The sequence below is a fragment of the Pinus tabuliformis genome, chromosome 9 (genome assembly GCF_031772625.1).
Source record: "Pinus tabuliformis cultivar Carrire ecotype Pingquan chromosome 9, CPIR1, whole genome shotgun sequence".
NCBI classification, from domain to species: Eukaryota; Viridiplantae; Streptophyta; class Pinopsida; order Pinales; family Pinaceae; genus Pinus; species Pinus tabuliformis.
The window spans coordinates 1910633429-1910639428 of NC_142307.1; the positions used below are offsets into that span (position 1 = coordinate 1910633429).

The 6000-nt window shown below is 31.2% G+C and overlaps 1 long non-coding RNA gene across 1 annotated transcript; it reads right to left on the reverse strand.

Moving 5' to 3' along the window:
• Positions 1-4549: 4549 nt before the first annotated feature.
• Positions 4550-5382, reverse strand: LOC149156572 (uncharacterized). The gene is made up of 3 exons (XR_016262579.1): positions 5156-5382; positions 4745-4825; positions 4550-4639 (listed from the first exon to the last, which is right to left on the reverse strand). It is a non-coding gene; the product is annotated as an uncharacterized LOC149156572 (long non-coding RNA).
• Between the last annotated feature and the right edge of the window lie 618 nt (positions 5383-6000).

Here is a 6000-nt window from a genome sequence, read left to right on the forward strand (position 1 = left end):
TCTCATGAATGTAAAGGAAGTACACATCTTATTGTAAAATGAACCATATTGGTCAATAAAATTTTCTTCTATATCAGTGCCATATTAATTGAAAAAGGGCCTACTTGTGTTTGCATCCCGATTCTTGATTAGATTTTTCGAGTGTGGAGATGAATAAGCTCAGGATGTTGATTAGATTTTTCGAGTTTGGAGATGAATAAGCTCAGGGTACTAGAATTGTTGCAGTAGAAGCTCTTGAGATCTACGATCTACTTGGATTGCACCAGAGCAGGTGATTTTGTTGAAAGAGTTAATACAACACATCTTATTGTAAAATGGACCATTTTGCTGAATAATTTTTTCTTATATATTAATTTCCCCATCTAATTAGAAGATGAACTTATTAGAATTGGAATAATCTCAAATCCCGTGAATCTAAAAGAATTACACAACTTATTGTAAAATTAATTTCCCCATCTAAATAGAATATGAACATATTAGAATTGGAATAATCTCAAATCCCTAGGGAATCACTATTGCAACACAAAGAATGCCTTACCAATCCACACATTTTCCTGATTAACTATGTATAAAAAAATTATGGGTCAACTTTAATTTGAAAAGGAAAAATAATTACACATCTTATTGTAAAATGGACCATTTTTCTAAATAAAATTTGTTTATCTATTAATTTCCCCATCTACTTAGAATATGAACTTATTAGAATTAGAATAATCTCAAATCTCATGAATGTAAAGGAAGTACACATCTTATTGTAAAATGAACCATATTGCTCAATAAAAACTTTAATTTGAGAAGCAAAAATAATTACACATCTTATTGTAAAATGGACCATTTTTCTAAATAAAATTTGTTTATCTATTAATTTCCCCATCTAATTAGAATATGAACTTATTAGAATTAGAATAATCTCAAATCTCATGAATGTAAAGGAAGTACACATCTTATTGTAAAATGAACCATATTGGTCAATAAATTTTTCTTCTATATCAGTGCCATATCAATTGAAAAAGGGCCTACTTGTGTTAGCATCCCGATTCGCCCTATGGTGCATGATTGGACAAGGATGTTGATTAGATTTTTCGAGTGTGGAGATGAATAAGCTCAGGATGTTGATTAGATTTTTCGAGTGTGGAGATGAATAAGCTCAGGGTACTAGAATTGTTGCAGTAGAAGCTCTTGAGATCTACTTGGATTGCACCAGAGCAAGTGATTTTGTTGAAAGAGTTAATACAACACATCTTATTGTAAAATGGACCATTTTGCTAAATAATTTTTTCTTATATATGAATTTCCCCATCTAATTAGAAGATGAACTTATTAGAATTGGAATAATCTCAAATCCCGTGAATCTAAAAGAATTACAAAACTTATTGTAAAATTCATTTCCCCATCTAAATAGAATATGGACATATTAGAATTGGAATAATCTCAAATCCCTAGGGAATCACTATTGCAACACAAAGAATGCCTTACCAATCCACACATTTTCCTGATTAACTATGTATAAAAAAATTATGGGTCAACTTTAATTTGAGAAGGAAAGTAATTACACATCTTATTGTAAAATGGACCATTTTTCTAAATAAAAATTGTTTATCTATTAATTTCCCCATCTAATTAGAATATGAACTTATTAGAATTAGAATAATCTCAAATCTCAAGAATGTAAAGGAAGTACACATCTTATTGTAAAATGAACCATATTGCTCAATAAAAACTTTAATTTGAGAAGCAAAAATAATTACACATCTTATTGTAAAATGGACCATTTTTCTAAATAAAATTTGTTTATCTATTAATTTCCCCATCTAATTAGAATATGAACTTATTAGAATTAGAATAATCTCAAATCTCATGAATGTAAAGGAAGTACACATCTTATTGTAAAATGAACCATATTGGTCAATAAAATTTTCTTCTATATCAGTGCCATATCAATTGAAAAAGGGCCTACTTGTGTTTGCATCTCGATTCAAGGGCCTACTTGTGTTTGCATCTCGATTCTCCCTATGGTGCATGACTGGACAAGGATGTTGATTAGATTTTTCGAGTGTGGAGATGAATAAGCTCAGGGTACTAGAATTGTTGCAGTAGAAGCTCTTGAGATCTACTTGGATTGCACTAGAGCAGGTGATTTTGTTGAAAGAGTTAATACAACACCACATCTTTAGAGGTGGAATGGTTGTTAGAATTGTTAGGAATGGTTGTTAGAATATAGGTAACAGAGGATTTTGTATTGGCTACCATGCCCATGTTGTAACATCTTTAGAGGTGGAATGGTTGTTAGAATATAGGTAACAGAGGATTTTGTATTGGCTACCATGTCCATGTTGTAATTTTGTATTGGCTACCATGCCCATGTTGGAATTTATTGTTGTAGCCTTCATATCATGAAGGTTCTAGTATATTTATATGAGTTATTTGACATTTCCTTCTTTTAGAAAGATATGTTTATGTAAATAAAGAGCTAAGATGGATCCATTGGTTGTATGGTTGCACCTACCTCTTATACTTTTTCATGTTACAATAAGTGGAAGAATCAGCTCTCTAGCATGAAGCCTATTTTCCAAGTATTTATATTGTTCTTTTTCATCGTAATAAATGTTAATTGAATGATCTTTGGCATTCTAAATATATAATTTTGAAACATTATAATGTTGTGCAGAGATTGCATCTATTTTACAAGACACTTCAGGCTACTAGTTCCTTAGTTCCTTTTCGCTATTTTACAAGACACTTCAGGCTACTAGTTCCTTAGTTCCTTTTCTAGTTCCTTTTCTATCGCTTTACGATGTTTTCTTTGCAACATCTACTACAAATGCTAGTAATATTAATCATTTTATAATAAATTTTGTTATTCCATTTGTATAGCTATAAATATAAAGATATTGATTCAGTTGTTCGCTTAAAAAGATCATTGTGTCCCATAGGATATTACTCTAGATGACTTCATCCTCATCGAGATAAATTATCACGCTTGTTTTGCAAGGCAGTGTTGAACTTCCAAAAGTATTTTGAGATTATATACAAAAATCAAAATATTAACTTCACTATTCTCAATTATTATTAAAATCGAATTTCAAAGTATTCTAAAATCCAATAATATGCAAATTATGGGATCACCTTTCAAACAATTACCCTCACGCCTCTTGCATTTGACTAGGCTAATGTATCTTTCTTTAATTCCATTCAATAAAGGTATACCCTTGGTTTATGAGTGCAGCGAAGTAAAAGAAGTGCTTTTTTGAACCGGGCTACACCTTCAACGTATTCCAACCTAATTCTCACGCCTTTCATATTTTTGGATACGGATATGTGTTGCATGTTCAATAGAATTAAATATAAGTATAGATTTATTTTAAGCACTGATTTAATAAAAATTTAGGTCAATCAAATATGTTAATTTCAAAATTTGTTTTGAAGCACAAAATTATATATATATCATTTATTATATTTTGAAATATATAAAATGGATCAAAATTTATTTGGGTATAAAATAGTGAGATTATAATTTATTTTTTTCAATTTCTTTATATAATGTATATATAGTGTTTTTTTTAACTTTTAACTATTTTATTCTTTTATAAAATTGATAAGATTATTTTGTTTTATATGGATATTGAAATATTTAATTTATAGTTAAGAGTGAGAATGAAATATTTTTACCATTTCTCTTCACTATGAGCATTGAGAGTGAGAATACTTTTAATTAAATAAACCAAAAACCTATATTCATTTTTGTTTTCTTTATTTTATATATATATATATTTTATTATTATTATATATTTTATTTATGATTGAGACTGAGGAAAATGTTTTTACCACTTCTCCTTATTATAAATACTAAAAGTGAGATTATTGATATTTCATAATACTATTAATTAAACAAATTAAACATATATATTTACTTACACATCTCTCATACTGAATTGTAAAATAAGCCTCTAGGCACAATTACTATAACTATAATCATTTAAACCCTTACCAAAAGAAGAATATTATTTAATATTAAAAAGAAGAATATTATTTAATATTAAAAAATGGACTTTAACCCATACGATCTTAAAAATAAGAGGAAAGCTTGCTTAATCCAGTCACATATATAGGTACAAAAATGCAACCCAAACATCACACTCTCCATTAACAAACGAATTCCTCCACGTGTCCCATAACAACGGTAAGAGGATTGGAACCTTAGTCCACAATGGAAATTAAAAATGTTATTCAAGTATTATTTAGTGCTACAGATGACAAAAGGTATACTTTGAACCGCTTCTGAAACTCCTTGTTCTCGTTACGGCTTCTTAGATCGAATCCGCTGAACTCAGTGCTCACAAGATCTCTCGATACACAAACGAACCATTCATAGAGGTATAAGGATCAAACTCCGTATGAAACCCTAACTAAAACAGTCCTAAAACTGCCCTGGTTTGGCCATAACATTCTGTAAATAAAATCAGCCTTTATGGCATGCAAGCAAATCGGTGAGAAAACTAATATCCACCCTACTGCTTAAAGAAAAACACTCCACAGCTGACGAGGTGTTACGAAAGCAGCCAGCTGCAAAAACAAGGAGGAACCGTTACAAAACCAGCCACCTGCAAAAACAAGGAGGAACTATTACAAAACCAGCCACCTGCAAAACCAAGAAGGAGAAGTTACAGACAATATAGAGGTCCTTCAAAAATGGAAAAATAACCGTCAAAATGGGGAAAAACCCTTGTAAATGAGAACAACTCACCTAACTAGTTGTGCCCTCCGTGAGCTCCCCATTGGCTAAAATAAATGGCGAATTTGCATTGCCTTCTTTCCTAAGAAAGCCCTGAAAAAATAGTGGTAGATATTATATAGAGAAGTTAGCCAAACCACTCGAAATAAAATAAAATGGGTGAAATAAAATGAGCGGTTTAATTTATACACTAAATAGTTTTTCCATTTAGTTAATGGTAAAAAAAAATAAAATTTGAGTTTAAGTAGTTTAATTTATATAATTTTAGTGCTTTACAGTTTTTAAAGTTGCTAAATCTATTTATGCATTCAAAAATATATTTTAAACAACAAAAAATTACATTATTCATCAAATTTTAGTGAAAAAATTATTCCATCTATAAATTATATTACACCAAAATAAAATATAATAACCCTACCTTACCTTACCATGGATCTCTGTTCAGCTGCTTCCCGAGATCCTTGAAACGAAACTGTTTTTATTTTCTTCTCGTTAACATGTGTGGCCATTAATAAAAGCTTATCGTTGAGTGCAGCATCGACGCATCGAATTGTTGTTCGGCCCAAAGGGTCAATGCTGCACTCAATGATGAGCATTTATCTCAACACATAAATTCATTAAACAAGACGACCCACAGATACTGTTTTGGATTTGTGTAGAAGGGGTGATATTTATAAGTCTCTAATTCATGAATTCAGCAGGCATGGCGGGAAGAGTCGCTTAGCTTAGAATTAGAATATTGGTAGGGGTAGCTTCAAGGTTGATTCAGTAGAATTGCACAAATCCAGAGTCAAGATTGCAATGATATAAAGTTATTTGAAGCTAAGCAAAAGGAGGAAAGAAGGAAGCATGAATGATGCGTATAATTAATGTTGTTGTCTTTGGTTCCTCCGGTTGACAAATACGGGATGTAGGGAACGTGTGAAATTGGGCCAACCACCAGCCTAACTTTATCTACAAATAGATCTGCGTGCAAGAATTTTGTTCCATGGCATTTTGCACCGAATGTTAGCACTCTATTAATAAATCGGCGCGCAAAAATATTGTTTGATAAGATTTTGGCAGGATGGGATTACTCTATCATAAGCTAATCTTGTTGGCTGCGAAATATTTGAGTTCTGTAAGATTCTAAGCGAAGATTCGGAGGGCAGTTAAACCTCTTCCACATTTGAAGTTGAGCCACAGACTCGTGGCGTCACGGCATACGATTTTGGCGTTGAATTGTGATTCGGATAAGAGTCAAAAATTTGAGCAGGTCGCACAAACTA